Raw genomic sequence first — 21,729 nt, 5'->3', positions numbered from 1 at the left:
GTTTGCGAGTCCATTTCTTGGTTGGACATGCCAGCGAAGGCCAAGAATCACTCAGTGTCCCTCCCCCTGCCCACAGGACATACCAGTGGGAGAAAGGGCTGTGAAATGCGGCCCAGGAGTCCTCCCTGCCCCCTCCGCTCCCAGGACACACTAGGGGGAACTGCAGCTCAGTGGCCTCCCCCTCCACAGGGCACACTGAGTGGGGGCTGGGAACTGTGGCCTGGATGCTTCCCTCACCTCAGAAGACAATGGGGGGGAGCTGTGAACCATGACATAGCAGCCCCACCCTAGTTGTAGCAGATCCTGGAGGGGCCCAGGAACTGTAGCCCAGTGCCCCCCAAAAAGAGATGTTGGGGCAGAAGCTGCCTTCTGCCTCCCCAGAGGAGATGCTAGGAGGCTAGAAACCATCCCTCCCCCCCGGATGAGACATCAGTGCTGGGCAGATCTGCCCCGAGTTGCACCACCTTCACCATCACGGGTGGCCCTGATAAGCACCCTCAGACCTCTCAGCCCCCTGTCATTAGTCTCCCCACCCCTTGCCCTGATTCCTACACTTCTCTGTCCTAAGCCCTATCACATATCCACCTCCTGCCCTCAGCCCCCCACATCTCGCAGGCCCCTGCCCTCACTTCTGCAACTGCACCCCTTGCCATGAGATCCCAAGCTCTGCCCTCGCTCCTGTACCCCCATCCCCTTGCCTGAGCCCTCCAAGTTCTTCTCTTACTCCTGCACCCCTGATACCCTGCCCTGAGGCCCTCAGCAGATTCAATCCTATGCCCTGAGCCCCCAACTGCCTGTCCCAATTCTGGCAGTCCCCACCCCTCACCCAAACCTCTGCTCTAATTCCTGCACATCCACCCCCTACCTTGAGGGCCTCCTCCCACATCCAACCCACTGCCCTGAGCCCACAACCCCCTGCCCTATTGTTTACAGGAAGCTCTAACATTTGTATCACTTTCATACTTTTATCACACACTTCTTTTCTCCTGGATTTTAGAATAAACACAGTCATTTAAATAAAGCATGTACATCTGCCTTTTATTTAAACAAACAAACCTCCCCCTGCAAAATACCCTCACATTACTTAAATTACAGATCTGAGCAATGCTGAATACATATGCTAGTATTAATTAAACAAAAGAAGACTGAGTCCATTAAAGGACTCTAAATCTTCATCCCAGAAAAGAATCACAAACTCTACCCCAACAAGAAGTCTCTGAATAAACTGACCTTTCAGCATACCTAAAGATCAACAAACTTAGATTTTGTTTGACCAGTGAGGTGAACTCCAATGCACAAGACCCTTGTTGCAAATACAATGCCCATAGTTTGAGGTGGGCATGGAACTAGAAAGGGCTTATCAGGATCGATGTACGTAGTGATGCTTCAGCTCTTTCTCTGCAGTGTCCTTCCCAGGTTGGCCAGTGATAACAGTTGGTCAGGAAACTGTCATACTTCCTGTTTTCACTGTTGAGGAAGCAGTTCTAGGATTCCCTCCCCCAAATCAAACCTTTCACTAAGAAACCTCCATTTAGAAAAGAACAGTGTGTCCAATCTAGAATTCCTGCTAGCTGTGAGAGTCTGTAAGTCAAGGGGGTAAAATTAGTTAATTCAGAAAGAAATAAAAATGTCCCTCCAACCCTGTGATGTTTTCTATTGATAATGCTTCACTTCATGACTCCCCAGATGGGAATGATTGACTTGTATACTTCATGTGTCCTATTCTATGAATCTGCATCAATTAAATCTTTCCCATCCAAAGGCAATTAGAAAATACGATTTCGAGTTCATAGTTAGCACCTTAATGACATAAACTCCTAAAATGAAAATCCACTAATTGTATGACCTATTCTACTTGCACAATAGCTAGGAACATGGTGGATTTTTTCTTTATCTTTTAGAGAGAAATATGACACATGAGTTGACGGACTGGGAATTTTTGATGTAAATTATATATGTGACCATTTGTATTCAAAAGATCAGGTTTTTTAAATGCTTACCACTTATAACTGAGGTCAACATTTCAAAAGAATTCAGCTTTTATTTGGGCACTTCAATAAGGACCATTTTTTTCCAAAACAACTCAGCAGCTCCCATTGTAATATTTACAGCAAGATTTTCAAAATAATTCAGTATCAAATATGCTTAATATTTTTGACAACCCAGACATTAATTCTGGTGCTTAAATGAGATCTTTTTTGAGAATCCATCTGGTCAATAGTCCATGAATGTAGCACCATGCAAGAAGCAAGAGAGAGACAAGATGTAATGATGAATAGATTTTCAAGATCCAACTCATTAGATGTTTTACTGTATAGAAATATAGTGAGGGTGAAATTGTTTCTGGGTTTTTTTTGCTTTGGTTTTGGGTTTTGATTCACTGGCTTCACTCACAAAGTATGTATAAAGGTTCCTTCATCCATCTATCTATCTATCTAGGGGTATGTCTACATTAGCTTATTAGTTAGAGCTAGGTAGGGTAAATAGAGCAACCGGAGTTGCAAATAAAGCCTGGTATTTAAATATCCCGGACTTCATTTGCATGTTCCCGGGCACCGCCATTTTTAAATCCCCCTTAGTCCGAACTCCGTGCCCACGGCTACACACGGCACGGAGTAGGTAGTTTGAATTAAAGAGGAGTAATGGTAGTTCGAATTAGGATCTTTAATTCGAACTACCTACTCCATGTCGCGTGTAGCCGCGGGCACGGAGTTTGGACTAAGGGGATTTAAAAATGGCGGTGCCCGGGAACATGCAAATGAAGCCCAGGATATTTAAATCCCGGGCTTCATTTGCAACTCTGGTTGCCCTAATTACCCTACCTAGCTCAAACTAACGAGCTACTGTAGACGTACCTTGGCTAGCCAGCTAGCTAGCTGGCTATTTTCGACATTTGTGAGTCTGTCTATCTCTGAGTCTGTTTGTTTGTCTGTCTGTGTAATGGCTCCTTTTCCACTATGGCATGATAAAGGCAGAAGTTGGGGCCAGTAAATGTACCCCAAAACCTTATCTACCAGTTTTCAGTATAAAATTTCCCCCAAAATCTTAAAACCCTAGATTTTATGGGATAAAATCTCCGCTGCCACCACCCAAATATGCTAAAGAAATCAGGGAGAGATACTTGAGAAATCTCACCCCTAAAATACAAACCAGGACACAAAAATTAACCAATACCAGGTTAATAAAGAGAAAATAGAAAACTTTTATTATCACCACAATATTCCTGTTGCAAGCATAATAACTAGATGGAGAAGTAACAAAATAATATACTCATGGAGAAACTCCATGGGCTTGGAACTTAGGGTATGTCTACACTACCCCCCTAGTTCGAACTAGGGGGGTAATGTATGCATACCGAACTTGCTAATGAAGCCCGGGATTTGAATTTCCTGGGCTTCATTAGCATAAAGCCGGCGCCGCCATTTTTAAAAGCCGGCTAGTGCGAACCCCATGCCGCGCGGCTACACGTGGCACGGACTAGATAGTTCGGATTAGGCTTCTAATCCGAACTAGCTGTACGCCTCGTGGAACAAGGTGTACAGATAGTTCGGATTAGGAAGCCTAATCTGAACTATCTAGTCCGTGCCGCGTGTAGCCGCGCGGCACGGGGTTCGCACTAGCCGGCTTTTAAAAATGGCGGCGCCGGCTTTATGCTAATGAAGCCCGGGAAATTCAAATCCCGGGCTTCATTAGCAAGTTCGGTATGCATACATTACCCCCCTAGTTCGAACTAGGGGGGTAGTGTAGACATACCCTTAGTTACAAAGGATAGCAAAATCCATTTTTAAATGCACAGACACTAGATCCTATTTTCTAAACCATAAAACAATAAAACCTAATGGATTTATCTAAACTTTATCCTACTTACAGACTGTGAAGAGTATTTTCTTAGAGGGAGGCATCCTGTCCCCTTCAATATCTGGAGAGAAACTGCTCAAGACAAAGAATGGAGGATCCAAACATTCCTTTGTCTCCATTTGAAATTCCAACCTGCATTCCTATTGGCCAACTCTACTTGAGTTAGGTATAGTTAACCCCTTAGTCCTCAGGCTGCTGGCTAACCCTCCTGATCATGACAGTCTGCAAGTCTGTTCAAGAACTCCTCCTAAACAATAAGAACTAGGACCACCAAATTTGGTATGGAACTTCCTCTATCCTAACTTACATCTAGATCAGGGTTTGGTTGTGCAAGGAAAACAAGATTTACCTGGAATTTGATTGCTTTCCATAACATGGAAAGGGAGAGAGCAGAGAGAGGAGGGACATGATATTCACAGTCACCACTGGGAGCAGCAAGTGCAGGGGATGACTACACTATAGAGTGACCACTGGGTCAGCCACACCACCAAAGGAGTGGCCAGCTGTGGGTGGGGCTCACTATCTCGCCTGCCACTGGCCAAAGTGGCCTCCCTGCCCCAAACTCCTTCCCCCCAGGCCTCGGCCCCAGTGCTGGATCCCAGGGCATGAAAGCCCCACTGGGCCTACCGTGGCAAACCCCCTGGGAGCACCACTGGGCTCGGGCAGCATAGCCCTGGACCCTCCCACAGGATCTATCGACACTCTCTCTTTCCCCACACCAGCACCACTGGACCATACTACATGCGTGTGCCCGGCTGGCCTGTGCAGCCCCCGGGGCCAGGCCTGGGGATTGCCTGTTGGAGGCCTGTGAATTCCACACACACACACCCCTTGGCCCATGCCCAGGGAGCACCAGCAGGAAACTTGAACACACACACCGCTCCAGTCCCAGCCCAGGTCCCTCCCTCCAACCCTGGCCCGGGCCCCTCTCCAGCCCCTGTCCTCTAGCTGGACCCAGGTAATGCCAAGAAACTCTGCTAGTATTAAAAAAATTAAAACAAGCCAGATTGATAGTTCGGAAGAAAGTAGGCATTTTATGGAGAAGCAGAGTAACTGCTTTGGATTTACTGAGGCTAAAATGTGCTCTTTCTCCACCCCCCTACCACCCATGCCCCACCCTTGATGAAAACAACTGCTTTTTTCATAGACTGTTCTGAAATAGTCAACTCCCAGCCCTGCCCTTCTGTAGACCAAGAAGGATCAACAGAAGTAATACATTAACACAGAAGAGGCAAACCACACTGTGCAGCTCATCTCGAATGAGAATATTCCTCCCTCACCCCACAAACCCTGAACAAATTATTGTAGTATCCCCTGGGAATTGCAAAGAATTTAAATCAGATAGAATGTGATTTCAGCATGTTTATCTCCCGTATTAATAGCGGTAAGTTCATATTAATAGCTTTCAATGCATTGTTCATGGTTTAAACATGATGTATGGGGAATGATTATCACCTGTCATTCTGAATGTTTCAGAGAGCATAGTAATCTCTGTCAACTACTTTACAGCCAGTGGTGGAATTGTGTACTGAGTATTTATATATATTTGGTACTGCCACGATGATGGCAGAATGCTTGAGTGATGTCTTATCATTAACTGTGTGGAAAACAAGATCATTGACAAGGAATTCTTTGATTCGTGACCATACACTGTACTGCATATCACAGCCGGAGATATATGACTTATCTCGATACTGTCACATGGTACAAATATAAAGTACCTCTGTCCAAGCTGTGAGAATCAAAGAATGTGACAGAGATTCTGGGTGATGATTTTTGTATATTGCCTGTTGTTAATAATAATAATAATAATAATAATAATAATAATAGTTGTAGTACACCAAATTGGAGATAGAGTCTTTTTTGTATTTAGAATAAGTTTGGGATTTCAAAGGAGAATAAAATAGTTCGATGGCCAAAATTCCAGGGATCTCTCGGTGCCCAGTTTTACTTTAGGAAGTTCACAAATGACACTTTCACTTGAAAAAAACCCCCAAAATCCAGAATCACCGGAATTTAAAACATTTCCCCAGGTGCTCTGAGTATTTTCTTCAACTTTTTTTTCTTTTAACAAAGAGTTCTATTTAGAGACCATTTGTTTTTACCTCTGGGCTGTAGGAGTATGTTCTTTCCTCTAGTCTGTGCATCTTTCATGTTAGCCTCTATTGTAGCAATGTGCATTCTTTTAGAAAAATGCTAATGGTTTCTTGGCACTTGCATCATTTTGGGTAAGTAACTGGAAGCTTTAATTGGGTTGGTTTCTTTCTTTTTTCTTTTTCTTTTTTAGCATTTCAGTTACATTACAAATGTAAGCCCAAAGCCTTTCTATATAAACAAATACATGGACCAAATGGACTGATAAAATAGCAATAGCATTTATGCACTGAAAGCCATTTTGACAATGGTAAAAATGTATTTATACAATATACTCAACCTAAACACCTTCTTTAAAAACAAAGAAAGACTCTAAAGCAGTTGGAACTATTTTTCTCCAATTCAACAAAAATTAACCCACTACTATAATAGGGTTATTTTACCAAGAAACTTTTTGGAATTATAACCTACCGAGTACCATTTGTTTCATATTTCGAATAAAACATTATAACCAATTTCATTGACATGTATTCCCTTTTTTTGTATCTCCTGCCTTAAAACATCTACCTACTGCTGTTAATCTGTCAACCAATTCAATTTCATATTGCAGCTGTTTCCCAGGTAACCCAAACAGCTATGGAGAAAAAAAGTGAGTGTAATAAAAAGAAATCGAGAAGAGAGCAGCCTTTCCACTTTGTTTAAGACAAATCTCAAATGTGAAACCCATTACCAAATATAAAGGTACTGAAAACTACTATATTGTATTTAATAAGTCAAATTTTGGCTCGTGATAACCTAGATGTGTGCACCAGAAAGTATGTTGGACAGCATGCCAGAAGTTGGCTTTCTCTCTTGATTCCAGTTCAGCAACACTGCCCTAAAGCTGCTTTACCGCTAATATAAAAGAGGTGTAGGAGAAAGAAAGAGCCTGAAGTATATGCCTGGTTTAAGGCCTGAGACATGGACCAATGTGATCAAGAATGATACTAGGAATAACAGGTAAGCCTTGTCAAAAGCAGATGTTTACTTGCCAGCCAGTGTCTGGAACATGAATTCGACACTGGTACTGCCAGCATTGCTAGAACACATGGAACATGTAAATACATTCCACCAGGACAGAACAAGGACACCCCAACCCAGCACATGATAAAATAGTTTGACAAAAGTAATGAATAACATAAGGCGAAGTACCAAGCGTGTCATTAATGCATAAGATAAGTAAGGTATATATGTAATAGAAAGAAAGATTGTTTGTCTCGGTCTATATAAGTTGAGGTACCTCAATTTACCTCTTTGACCGACCTAGGGGGCAATAGTGAAATCCATACATTGACTGAGCCCTGTCTATTGTCAGAGGGTCATATGTGTAATGTTTCAGTGGCTGTCTGGTTACTGACAACTATTACTGTAATTTGTTTGACAATAAATTTGACTCAAGTGACTTCATATCTTATCTGAGTCTGTGGTCTTTGGGGGCTCTCATGAAGTCTGTTGTGCTAGCTATCTGTGCAGAGCTGGCACGATATATGGAGGGAGCATACGAAAACACACACAGATGAATGTTCATCATAACTGATTGAGTCAGAGACCTGACAGGTTGCCACACCAGTGAATCCTGAATTACTATATTGTGGTCCTGAACTTCTACAAGAGGAACATAACAGAATGCAGCCACTGTCCAAGCAAAAGTGTAACAGTGTGCATGTACTGTACCATGTTTATATACACCTATCTTAGTATGTATATGAACCCCTTTCAATCCCACCATTACATCTGAGCACCATGTAATTATTCATTTCTTTGAGCTAGTCAGAATATTTTCCCCTTGACGTTTGATTGAAAACCTGAAATTTGGGGGTGAAAGTTTTCAGGTTTTGGTCAAACATTTCATTTTCTGTGTTTAAGGGGGGTTTTAACTATAAAAAGGCAAAATCCTTTGTGAAAAGCAGACTTTTTTTCATGGAAAAAAAATCCCCTGTACAGGCAGTCCCCGGGTTACGTACAAGATAGGGACTGTAGGTTTGTTCTTAAGTTGAATTTGTATGTAAGTTGGAACTGGTACATATTGTAGGGGAAACTCTAGCCAAACATTTTTTTTAGTTTTGGATAGCATAGGGAAAGGTTAACTCCCCTCTAATGTTTGTTTTGCTGTCTGTTCCCCTGTTCAGAAGATTTCACATCTATTTCTGTCCCTGTGACAAACTCAGGACTAAAGGAGTAACTCATCAAATACCAAACAGCTCTGCACCATGCTTTGAGCTAATAGCTTTATTTCCACACACCACCCAGGGTTCTAGGAGGAGGGTCCTTTTTTTGCTAACACAATGAGGCCAGCACTTTGTTTGTTTTGGTGGAGTCTTTGTTTGCCCAGGGAGCGCAGCATGTATAGGGGGAGGAGGAGCGGAGAGGCTGCTTTTGTCTGCTGTTCGGCAGCCTGTTGCTCAGGGGAGGGGGCAGCCTGTTGCTGGCAGGGGGGGAAGGGGGGAGGCGTGCAGGATGCGAGGCCGTGGGGAGGGGGGCAGCGGGCGTGGGGAGGCACTTTTCCTCTGCCCGGCAGCTCTGCGGGATCCCTGTCCCTGTGGCCAGCTGCTGCAGGCAGAGGCCAGTTGGAGCCGGCCGAAGAGGAGGAGGGGGTGGATTCTAGGACCCAGGTGAGCGAGCCCCGGGGACGCTGCTGCGCTCTGGGAGCCCGGCATGTATAGAGGGGAGGAGGGGCAGAGAGGCTGCTTTTGTCTGTTCGGCAGCCTGTTGCTCAGGGGAGGGGGCAGCCTGTTGCTGGCAGAGGGGTGGGGGGGGGGCAGCGGGCATGGGGAGGCACTTTTCCTCTGCCCGGCAGCTCTGCGGGACCCCAGTCGGAGCCGGCCCGAGGAGGAGGAGGATCCTAGGACCCAGGTGAGCGAGCCCCGGGAATGCTGCTGCGCATGTGCGGGAGTTGCCTCACCCCGTTCGTATCTAGGGATCCGACATAAGTCGGATCCACGTAAGTCGGGGACTGCCTGTACTCATGTTCAACTTTATTTTAGTTGAAAAGTGCAGATTTGTCTCAATTGAAATATTTTGTGAATTTGTATTAAATTGTTTCACTCCCTTCTCCCAAAATATCTATAAAGATCTGTCTTTGGCCTTTTCCTCTTTTTTTTTTTAAGAAGTAAAAACTCTTCAAAAATGAAGTCTCATTTTGGCTTATACACGATGTTTTATGCAATCCAAAATGAAATTTTTACTTTTTTATTTCCATTCACTGTGATTTTTTTTGTTTCAAGGTGTGTGGGTTTCCTCCCCCGCCATTTCAGCCAGTGAACTGAAAAATCACCACCTTTACATGTACATTTAGCATAAATATTTTTTGTTGTGTGGATGTGTTTTCCACACAATGTTAATGCAAAAGTGGTCAAGAGTTAAGATTATCCATGTAACTTTATTGTGTCCATTTCTCAACTTTATTGATTGTTTACGCATGTGCACACATACACACACACACATTATATTTAGCATAATATTTTTTTTTTTTTTTTTTTTTGGTTAATAGGAAGTACAGTATTTCAGAACAACCTGGTCTAAGCCATAATAAAGTGCCAATCTTATAATTATTTTACTTGAACATATAACATATAAAATAATTGTGTGCACTGATATAGCCCAAAACTATAAAAGTGCAGGGGAGGGTGGTAGGCAGTTGTTAATTATTTTACTTGCACACATAATAATTGTGCTCTCTGACATAGTCGAAAGCGCTAAAAATGTGTGTGTGTCATGGAGTGAGAGAGAGAGAGTGTGTGTATGTGTGTGGTTAATTAGGCAGTTGCTAACTGTAAAATCCTTACATTTCAGAAGAATATCTCCCATTATACTTGAAAATAGCTTTAATGAACATTAATGAAAATTACTAGGAGATATACTTTCACACACGGTTTAGTTTATCCTTACTCGTTTCTGCACATCTCAAAGTAGCATTTAATTGCTTTAATGGTTCCATGATAAAGTGACACTCAGTGGCTGCAGATTTTTATAACCCCCTTAAGAGCTATATATATATTTGTGCCCAATAATTTGCATTAAAGTTGTCTGTACTCTGATTTCACCCCAGTATCCAATTATTCTGCACTCTTAAAAAATAGGGCCAATATTCATGTAGAAAGAACATTTTCTATTTTGAAACAATTTAAAGGCTATTATCTTTTATATATTAATGGAAACATTTCTGCACCACTTCCTTTACAAGAAAACCACATTCAATACTGTTGTTCCCCTCATGGGGAAAGTTTCTTGACCAAGCAAATCGATGCATTATTTCAGCTATCAACTTTAATATTTTGAAAAGCCTTCAAAAGTTGGAAGTACAAATCTAGTGAAGATCATTAAAAGCACAATAATTACGACATGAAAAACACTAGATGGACATTAGCTAGGCTATATGGGAATTTGAAATGCAAATAGCCAAAACAACAAAATCTACTATTAAGAAATGTCTTAGGTTTAACAGAAGTCTGCGATCGGCCAGGCAGAGTTCAGAGGAAAGTAAAAGGAGTTGTAAGGGGATATAATTGACAACAGATATAAATCAGGCTGTCCGTTTGCTTTCTATATTTTGTAGTCTCTTCTAATTTGTGTTTGAAAATAGACTGGCACCTGGATGCCCAAGGACAGGTGGGTATAAGGGTGCTTTAAATCTACATTCTGCTGAACTACACTGAGTGATTTTTATGACGTTATCTGATGACACATGACCATATCGATAATTTTTGCAACCACTGTTGTTTATTTGCAACAAATCTGGTACAAAATGTGGCATGTAAGATGTCTATGAAAAGCTTGTGATTTGCTGAATATCATAATACTCCTTGCATGCATGTATCATTTTTGTATTTGAAATTATGAGCACTGGCTCTATACATATATTTCAAATGTTTGCTCCTGGGATAGTGCTCACAAGATATTTAGGCAGCACATCTTGGAAGTACTGTTCAAAGTAAATGGCTCATCGAGGGCATTTAATTCACAATGGACTATGGGAGACACCCATATATATTGAATGGAATTTTCTGTGGGTGTTCATCTGAAGCATATGTAATGGCCACTACTGTGACTAAGCAAAATTATGCATAGACATATGACTTGTTCATGTCACTCCAAACACCATCTTGTTACTGTAATTTTCCACAGTAAGCACAATGGAAAAGCTATAAGAAGCCATGGAAACACCTCTTTCCTGCTCAAACCCCTGGTCTTACACCAATGAGAACATTCTAACAAAGGGATTGAGAACCTTCCAATGATTTGGAAGCAACCTGGAAATTGACTTAAGCCAGCAGTGTTTTCCATCACTGCAACAAACCTGAACCAGCACTTTGCAATTAGTTAGCTTCATAGGGGTAGCCAAGTTAGTCTGTTTTTGTTTTTTTAAGTTTTTCCAGTTACAGTCTTGCAACATCAGTTTAGATTAGGGAGGTAAATGAAGCATCCCAAAGTTGCTAATGAAGCACGGGATTTAAATGTCCCGCGCTTGATTAGCATATTCGCGGCCGGTTACCATTTTAAAATGCCAGTTGCCGATTTAACTTGACGTGTGTAGACGCGGTAGTCTGATCCAAAACCCTTCCCTTGAATTAACTGTTACTCCTCATTGCTGGGGAATAACAGTTAATTCGAGGGAAGGATTTTGGATTAGACTACCACGTCTACATGTGGCAAGTTAAATCAGGCGACCGGCATTTTAAAATGGTGACCGGCAGTGAATGTGCGAATCAAGAGCGGGATATTTAAATCCCGTGCTTCATTAGCAACTTTGATATGCTTCATTTGCCTCCCTAGTCCGAACTAGGAGGCAAGTGTAGACATATAGATTAACAAAACATGTAGACGGTGTTGTGAGCTTTTGTGAACACAACCCCCTTCTTCAGATGAATGAAGTTATTAAAAGTTCAATTTCTAAAGAAACAAGGGATAGAAGGAGAGAAGAAAAAAGAAGGGAAAAAAAGGAAAAAAGGAGAAAGAAATAGTCAATTTGAGTGTCCATGCTACATGAAGCTGATAGAGAAGGTACTATTTCTTCTTAAGAACCCACTGTTTGGTTTTTCATGGAATTAGGATGTGGAATGTAGTGGGCTATCCAGCCAATGTCTTTATTCAGTTTAGTTCTTTGTGTATTCAGTAGTAAATATAGTGTGTGCATGTATTTTATTAACGATGTTTTATCCTAGATCTCTAGGAAGAAATTACAGCCAGCGTTGGCCAGCCAGTCCAACATCATCTATGATTTGGGGGTGGGTGGGAGATGAATAGGAGTGTTGACCAGTACCCAGTGACAGAGGGTATGCCTACACTACAAAGTTAGTTTGAACTAACTTAGTTCGAATTAGTTAATTTGAACTAAGCTAATTCGAACTAACGCAGCTAGACCTAAAAACTAGTTCGAATTAGCATTTTGCTAATTCGAATTAGCGCATCCACACTGATTGGACGTAGGGGCGCATTTAAGGGCAGCTGAAACCGGTTCTGGCAGGGCATCAGGTCAGTAGTTGCTTTGTGTGGCTGCTGTCTGAGGCTATCTGAGGCTCGTGCTTAAAGGGACCCCCCCTGGACAGCCGGTTCTCAGCTTTTCCTGCTTGCTTGCCAACCTCACCGAGGGACAGCAAAGCGTTGGTCTCTGTGCCAGTGTGTGTCGGTGTTTCCCTTCGGGGACGCCGCCGCAGGTGGCAACATGGAGCCAGAGCTCGCCCTGCACCTTCTGGTGCACTTTCTGGACTTACTGCTGCAAGCCTGCCAGCAATGGCTCGAGGCTGCCTGGCACCACCTGGTGCACGTCAGTCCCCTGCCTCTTCACCTGGCCGCCCTGGGGGCCGTGGAGGAGCCGCGGCGGCGCCCCGACACCGGCGTGCCCCGCCGCATCTGGCGTCTGGACACCAGCAGCGACTGGTGGGACCGCATCATCCTGGAGCACTGGGAAGACCGACAGTGGACCCAGAACTTCAGGATGAGGAGGGACACCGTCCTGGAGCTGTGCAAGTGGCTCACCCCTGCTCTGCGCAGAAGCGACACTGGCATGAGGCCCGCCATCCCCCTCCAGAAGCGGGTGGCCATCGCCCTCTGGAAGCTCTCCACGCCAGACAGCTACCGATCCGTCGGGAACCAGTTCAGCATGGGGAGATCCACCGTCGGAGCGATGCTCATGCAGGTATGGCACTCATCAGCCACTGCACCGGGAAAGAAGGGGGGATGCAAGGAGGGGATGGGCCGCCCCAGGGACAAAGGGGGGGCAGGAGGAGGCGAAAGCGCCCCGCTCCGGAGAGGTCGGTCTGTCCCGGCCGTACTACACGCCGCCAGGGGGGTTGCTTCTGGGAGTGGGGCGCGGGGCACTGCCAGGGCACGAATGCTCCCAGCCACCCGGGCGCCCCACTGATTGGCGCTTTGCTGTGTCTCTCCGCAGGTGGTCAAGGCCATCAACCGGGTGCTGCTCCGCAGGGTGGTCCGCCTCGCTGACCCGGACGCCGTCATCCAGGGATTCGGTGCCCTCGGCTTCCCCAAATGCGGGGGGGGGGGGGGGGACATCGACGGGATGCACATCCCCATCTGTTCCCCGGAACACCAGGCGTCCCGTTACGTGAACCGCAAGGGGTACTTCTCCATCCTCCTGCAGGCCGTGTGTGACCACCGGGGACAGTTCACGGACATTAATGTGGGCTGGTCCGGCAAAGCACACGACGCCCGGGTGTACCGCAACTCCTCTTTGTGCCAGCGGCTGCAGGATGGAACCTTCTTCCCCGACCACCACATCAGGGTCGGGGACGTGGACATGCCCGTGTGCCTGGTGGGGGATGCCGCCTACCCACTGCAGCCCTGGCTCATGAAGCCCTACACGGGGCACCTCAATCCCTCCCGCCAGGCCTTCAATGCCAGGCTGACCAGGGCCCGCATCGTGGTGGAGGGAGCCTTCGGGCGACTGAAAGCCCGCTTTCGATGCCTCCTTACCAGTCTGGACCTGGCCGAGCACAACATCCCTCCCATGGTGGCAGCATGTTGTGTGCTCCACAATTTATGTGAGAGAAAGGGGGAGGCTTTCCTGCCAGCCTGGATGGCTGAGGGTGACCGCATGGTTGGCCACTACGGTCAGCCCCGCACCACTGCCGTCTGGGAAGCCCAGCGGGGGGCCGTCCGGATCCGGGAAGCCCTGCGGGAGAGCTTCCTAGTGGAGGAGGAGGACTGACCTCTCCTTTGCATGCCCCACTGGGGCCTTCTTCCACCCTACCCCCTTTCCCCTTTCCCCTCCCTACCTACTGTCAAATAAAGACACCTGTTTTTCAAACAAAAACGTCTTTTTATTTAACATAACAGGGGTGGGGGAAGGGAAAAGGTGTGAGAGGGGAGGGGGAAACCTGGGATGAGGGAGCTGGAAGGGGAGGGAAGGAAGGAAGGAAGGGAAAGGAAAGCTCAGGGGTGGGGGTCCGGCTGCCTCTCCTGTCTCGCAACACTGCGGGTCCGGGGGCGTTGGTGGGGAATGGTTGTGGAGGGTGGGGCAGGAGGGACGGGGGTGTGGAGGAAGCAGGAGCGGAAGCAGGGAAGCAGGGGAAGCAAGAGGGGGGGAGCAGGAGCGGGAGCAGGGGGAGCAGGAGCAGGAGCCGGAGCAGGAGGAACTGGGAAGCTGTCGAGCAGGCTCTGGAGGTGGCCTCGCAGGGCACGGCCCTGCTCCTCCAGTGGCTCCAAGCTCCTCCAGCGCAGCCTCAGGTCCTCCTGGACTCAGTGGTCCTGGATGCGGAGCTGGTGCTCCAGGAACCGGAGTTGCCACCTCTGGTAGTCCTCTTGGTTCCTGGCTCTCCTGCTGGCCCGGGCGCGGGCGGCTGCTGCAGGTGGGGTGGTGCGCCCTGCAGTCCCAGGTGCTGCAGCTGTGGTGAAACAAGACCAGCGGTCAATTACCCCAGGGACCCATGTATGTGAAATCCAGCCCCCCTCTGCAAACCCAGGGCCCCTGCAGGATCCCCAGCTGCTGCTCCATGGTGGGCAAGGCCCAGGCGCACAGTCCCTGGGCTCCCTCTCGCCCCAGCCCCCCGTACACATAAGGGGAGCATGATGGTACTCACATGTGGATGCCTCCCCGGCCTCGGACGACACAGGCGAGCGGCTCTGTGGGGTGCCTCGGGGGTCCTGGGTCCTGGGCAGGCTGCTGGCAGGCTCCTGGGTCTTGGGGCCCTCCTCCTCCTCCTCTGTGTCTGGGAGCGGTCCCTCTGCCCCGGGGTCTATCACCTCCCAGGGGGCAAGGACAGCATGAGCCTCCAGGATGCAGTCCAGAGCCTGGAAGTGGGGGCAGGCCTCCGGGTCGGCCCCTGGCAGGCAGGCCCTGGAGTAGGACTGCCGCAATTCCTTAATTTTACAGCGCACCTGCTCCCAGGCTGGCAGCCATGCCGCCGTACACTGCTGCGTTCCTGTGGCTAGTGCGGAGATCGTGGACATTGGAGGCTTCCCCCCAAACCTCGATGAGGTCCACAATCTCTGCACTAGACCACGCTGGCGCCCGCCTCTTGTGGCCCTGGGCAGGCTCCTGGGAGCCGCCAGGCTGGTCCCGGGAAGAGTGGGAGGGGTGGGTGGCATCGGGTCGCTGGCTCATGGGGTGTCAGCTGCTGGGTGTGCTGGCACAGGTGCTGGCAGCCTTACAACTGGCACAAACCCCGTAGCCAGCCCGTGCCCCTTTAAGGTCTCCCCTTTAAGGTCTCCGGGGCCGGGAGGGGGGCAGACGAGTTTCCCTGGTGTTGGCCAGAGTGGCCACCAGGGAAACCTGGGGAGGGCTAGCCTCCCACTAGTTCGAATTAAGGGGCTACACAGTCCTTAATTCGAACTAGTAAGTTCGAACTAGGCTTAATCCTCGTGGAATGAGGTTTACCTAGTTCAAACTAAGCGCTCCATTAGTTCGAATTAAATTTGAACTAACGGAGCGCTAGTGTAGCGCCTATGAAAGTTAGTTCGAACTAACATCCGTTAGTTCGAACTAACTTTGTAGTGTAGACATACCCTAAGAGGTTAAACTCAGGTAGCTAGCAAGGTGGCTGACAGGAAGCCAGAAGAACCAATGGGGATAGAGTGCTGAAATTTGAATGATATAAGATACCTTGCCTGCTTTCTTTGTGTGGGAGAGTTAGGAGTTGAGAGACACAGGATGATTTAAACCTAGACAGGATTACCATGCCTCCAAGGAATTTGGGGCATGGAAGTGGAGTTGTAACAGTTTTTAACTGTTACTCCTCATTGTTATCCCAGTAAGCTTCCATTATTCAAATCAAATCGTAAGACTTTGTGCCTGGACTTCTGTGCCAGGAATTTTTTCTTTCTTTCTTTCTTTCTTTCTTTCTTTCTTTCTTTCTTTCTTTCTTTCTTTCTTTCTTTCTTTCTTTCTTTCTTTCTTTCTTTCTTTCTCTCTCCCTCCCTCCCTCCCTCCCTCCCTCCCTCAGGATTGGCTTTGCTTTTGAGGTGAGATCTGAATTGTTTATTGATCTTGTGTGTGAGACTTGTCCTTTGGGACCAAAAGAACCTTTTATTTGATGAGACAGACTTTTAAAAAACGCTCATCTTTAAATCCATTGTTTTGAGGGTGATGCAAAAGACTGGAATGCATCAGGAAACTGCTTTTATAACTTCTTTTTAGCGGGTGTGTTGAGACAGAAGTTTACTTTGATGGCTTGTTTGGTAAATTTATGGGAGAATAACCACCCTTTATCTCTGCAATGTGACCTTTGTTTGGTGTTCTCACTTGTGAGCCATGAAGACCCAGCTACATTTCTAGAGCAAAGGGCTATGACTAGAACTCCCAGTGAAGTCAATAGAAGCACAAGGTGACCACCACTTTGAGGAGGAAATCACAGTTATTGAGGGGTATGAAGAAGGATTTAGAAGCCTTGCTTTAGGCACTGGACTTTGAAGAATTTGTTCTTAGATTTCTGTCTCATTTGAGTTGAAAAAGTCCCACCCTCGCTTGAATTTTCTTCCTGCTTCCTACTCCTCCATTTTTTGCACTGTGAAAATGGGCTTAGATATACACTGAATTTATTACATAAAATATAAGTGGTCTCTTTAAGTGCTGATAAAATCCCTGTTCCTGGGGTAAAATACCCATCAGCACTGTCACATCCTAGCTACATCTGCCATGGAGTGTTGGCATTTCAAACGAATGGCATTTTATTCTGCTACAGTGACACACAGTTCATGTCTAACTCAGGACCATAATAATGAAAGGCCACAATAGTGACAGAAAATAATGCTTTCAACAAGCATCTCTGACAAGCCCAAGTCCACTTTGAAACCAGCAGGACTTATACTCCTAAATCATTTAAATGCTTTTGAAAATCTACACAAGTAAACCAACGTCTTGGTTTTGAATCCGTTTGTTTGTTCCATGACTTATTAGTGAGGAGTGGATGCAGAGGGAATACACAGACACCAGAGTGGAGGGAGAGAGTTTCCAGCTAGACTTTATCTTAAAATAATCCACCTGAATAATTGTACCTGAGTATTTTAAATGAGGACTAATGCTACCAGAATTCAGGGCCTTTGGGCTGGAATTTTCCAAAGAAGCTAGTGAAATTAGGTGCCTGTCTCAGGGTACAATTTATAGCACTTTGATCCCTGAAGTTGCTGTGGCACTAGGAAGGCTGAAGAAGTAATTGCAGTTATTCAGCTTTTTAGGGATTAGGGACAACTCAGTAGCAATTTCTGGGGTCTGAGGCCATTGGCTCAGTAATTGGGAGGATACATTTGGGAAGAAGAGAAAAAATGGGGGATGAGGGAGGGCTCAGAGAGGGTGCATTGGACTAGAGAGGAAGCTTTGTGGACAACTCCTCCTATTATATCCATGGTGCCTTCTTTTATACATTGAAACTGAGGATTAAAAAGCACATATGGTGAACAAAGAGACTGTCTCTTTGTGTCTATGAACATAAGAACAACCTAGGTGGTGATATTCGGAGGGGAGGGGAAAGGATGCCCAATAATATTGGAAGATCAATAGGCCTTAGAAATCTAACTCTCTTAGGGTATGTCTACACTACCCCGCTAGTTCGAACTAGTGGGGTAATGTATGCATACCGAACGTGCAAATGAAACCTGGGATTTGAATTTCCCGGGCTTCATTTGCATAAGCGGGGAGCCGCCATTTTTAACCTGGAATGAGGTGTACCGGTAGTTCGGAATAGGAACCTAGTCCGAACTACCTAGTTCGAACCCCGTGAAGCCGCGCTACACGGGGTTCGAAGCAGCGGGGATTTAAAAATGGCGGCTCCCCGCTTAGGCAAATGAAGCCCGGGAAATTCAAATCCCGGGCTTCATTTGCACGTTCGGTATGCATACATTACCCCGCTAGTTCGAACTAGCGGGGTAGTGTAGACATACCCTTAGACCTTTCTGAAAATCCCCATTTTTGTATGTTTTTACTTTAACCTATAGTGTAAAAGAACACGGAAAGAATTCCTACATAAAATCTCAAAATGAACAAAACAGAAAATGTCATTACATTATAGATTAGTTTGTTAATGTCAGATATCAATTAAGAACATTCAAAATATTTATATACATGAACTGAGATTAGAACTATTTATCAGCCAATAAACATTTTATTTTCTCAAATGCCCACAGACTCATATAGATGATTGTATAAATAATTTGCATCTGAGCAAGATTTTTAAAAATATTTTATAAAAGAAACCCAAATAAACTGATCTATCGATATGTCATCATTACTTGCTAGAAGTTCATATTCAAGAAGGAAAGCTGTCTATGTTTTTCCTGCAGCATAAATCCATAGAACAGCTTCTATGAAATCAAATTTGATATCATAGAGGAAAATGAGACTATTAATTTTGGCCTTATTGATTGGAGTGTAATGAAACCTGTTTATAATGTGTCTGATGTTTTAAATGGTGGTTGAATCTAACAACTCTTGTTTCCTTCAGATTTATATGCCATTATCTCTACATTATGATCCTAAGAGATTATAATGAGAAGGCATCATTTTCATTTAAAACAGGGTCAAACTGATTGATCGAGACGTACAGTTTAGTGGCTTATGCTTACTGTGATAAATAACGATACTCTAATAAAAGAATTGAAAGTAGCTGTGATCACTGGTTTCACTTTTGAAAACAATGCAACACTTTACAGTATATCACCAACTATCTGCTTCAAAGTTAATTCACACAATTCAGATGTATGCCTCCAGAACTCAGTAAAGTGGCTTCCCTAGAGATTCTAAAACTGCTGCCATTCAGAAAGGGACTCACAAATGTGCTGGACTCTCTTAAATACTAAATGGCATCCAGAAGGGAAAAGGATTTAATCACACAGTTTCTGTTTCTAAATGTGGCTTGTATTTACTGTGTTTATTATAATTAATGGTTAATAAAGAAAACATTCTGCTCAGAAAAAACGTACTGCCATGCAAACAGCACAGCATGCACATTCTTATTGTCTCACATTTAACAAAGTAATCAACTCAGCCCTATTAATATTTAAGGTATATAAAACATTTACAGTCAATCTCTCTCCCACAAAATCTTGGCTATAAAATCAGATGAGTTTGCATGTCTCAAACTAGAGGAAAGTTTAGAGAAAGTGTTCTTTTGGTAGAGTAGCTTCACCTAGTCATGCTGCTGCCACAAACACCTCACCAATCAGCTTTATGAGGTACTCTGGAGGCAATTCTGCACTAAAAAAATTGAAAATTTTGCGCACAATATTTTAAATTTCTGCAAAATTCTGCATATATTCTTTGTCAAAATTACACCATCTAATCACACCAGTTTCAATTATTTTGGTAATTTATTTCAAAATACCCGTCAGCAAGTATGTTTGTAACAATACAGACAACAACAAAAGATCCAGGAAATGTTTTTAGACAAATAAATTGCTTACTAGGCATATTAATACAGAATTCCAATTATTACTTTTATTACAATTATTACTTACACTATGAGATATGTTCACTGCCTTGCAGATCTCACAGAATATTAGAAGTACCTCAATATTATGGAAAGTAGAAGCATATTTGGGATATTTGGACTTCACTTGAAGACAGAGATTTTCAAACTTCCAGACAGAAATTAATCTTTTGAGGCTTGAATTCCATTTATCATTACCTCTTTAAGGGCCTTCTCAGATGCTGCTCGCTAGTAGAAGTACAGTAAATTAATCATGAACAGTCATGCAATTCACTCTCTGGAGTCCTTCTGGTCAAATTAATATAATCAATATAGCACATACTGTCAAGTGCTTTTTCATATTTCTGTTCTGCTCCGTTTACCTATATGACAAAAGAGACTTGTTACAATGTGGCCATTCCATAATATATGAACCTATATATAGCATAGAAAAAATACGGAAATACTGTTTCATTGGAAAAAAACAACAAGGAGTTGTTGGTTTACACCTTCTTATGTGTAACTCTATGACCATATCCATAGCAAAAGAGCAGGAAAATTCAATGTTCTCTGGGTATGTGTGTATGCACAAGTGTGATTGCACTCTCGCAATCTTGGTTATAAATTGGAGCAGCTAAGGGCAGTAGTCATTCAAACTGATTGTTAACATGGTGTTGTGTGCCAGGATCAGTGCAATGAAGGCATTTAAGACATTTCCCCTGCCCTCTGAACCTAGCTGTTGTGGGAGGGTCTTAGATGCTTCTGTGCTGGCTCTACAGCATTGCAAGGCCAACTTTATACTAATGACTTTACAGTCAAAATCTGCAGACTTCATTGTGTAAAGCAGCTACCCCTCATTCCAGGATCTGGCCCTATAGATTCTCTAGATGGGATATGAATTTGCAATAAAACTAGAATAATAATCATCTGGTCTCTGCCTCTGAACTGGGACAGTCAGGAGAAATACCAAATGGACCCAATTAGCAGTTGAGCACGTAGACCTTGAGCGGAATATTGCCATCTCGAAATTGTAATCCCATGCAGGAGAGGCTGCACCAGTTAGATACTTAATGGTAGCAAAGTAATTGAATTTAATTCAACTTGATAAAGAGTCTCTGAGATACAGTGCAGGGATGCAGCACACTGGGTTTCTACAATAGTGTGCTAGAGGCCTGCCTGCTGGAGAAAGGTGATTTATGTAAAATGTGAACTGATTAGTCTATTAGTGAGTGATCACACTGCTTTCATGCAGGGAAGAGTTAACATCATGCTGATCTACCTCATTCATGATTTATGTTGTTCAAAGTGATGCTTAAGCATTGGACGCTACTTAAACCAGAGAACAGATTGATGTCTTCATACAGTGCGTAATTAATATTCCTCCCAAAGAATTATTGTATTTGATGGGGCTAGTTGCCTAAGATTCGGCCAAAAGTGCTTTGACATTAGATTCTCAAAACTTTACCACTCAGAATAGAGTGAGGTATATGAAAGGCAATTAAAGTGTGATTCATTTATCTTGTATAGAACAGCGGATGGCTCACAGCTGGGTAGAATTAAAAATAGACTAATGGTGTTACCATGGTGTGATACTGTACTTTATGGCTAATGATTTGAGTATTGTGGGAGCTTTTATGACCCTACAATAGCATGAGTAAGATTTCTTCCAAACGGTTTTTATTTTTATTTTTTTCAAAAATTGTTTTTTCTCTCTGGCACTGGCTGGACATCCATAGTCTAAAGACAGAGTTGGCTTATGTATTATCAATAGAAGCTCAAGTTTGTGGACTAAAACCACTGTGATAACCCCAGAATTCTTCTTTGCTGCTCCTGGTCCTGCTTACACAGTATGATCCAATCATTTTTACCTCTTTTACGGTCCCCA

The 21,729-nt window shown here is 44.5% G+C and overlaps 1 long non-coding RNA gene across 4 annotated transcripts in view; it reads left to right on the top strand.

Annotated features, from left to right (window-relative positions):
* The first annotated feature begins 8,481 nt into the window (after positions 1-8,481).
* LOC102458226 (uncharacterized) overlaps positions 8,482-21,729 on the top strand; it is a 97,790-nt gene continuing 84,542 nt past the window's right edge. For 3 of the 4 annotated variants that reach the window (XR_012906018.1, XR_012906021.1, XR_012906020.1), the window contains exon 1: positions 8,482-8,603. This is a non-coding gene — a long non-coding RNA (uncharacterized LOC102458226). Of the gene's footprint in view, positions 8,604-8,770; positions 8,845-21,729 lie in introns of those variants that run through there. The other variant, XR_012906019.1, reaches the window with a different exon arrangement.

The sequence above is a fragment of the Pelodiscus sinensis genome, chromosome 9, assembly GCF_049634645.1.
Source record: "Pelodiscus sinensis isolate JC-2024 chromosome 9, ASM4963464v1, whole genome shotgun sequence".
NCBI lineage: Eukaryota > Metazoa > Chordata > Testudines > Trionychidae > Pelodiscus > Pelodiscus sinensis.
This window is presented reverse-complemented; position numbering and strand designations above follow the sequence as displayed.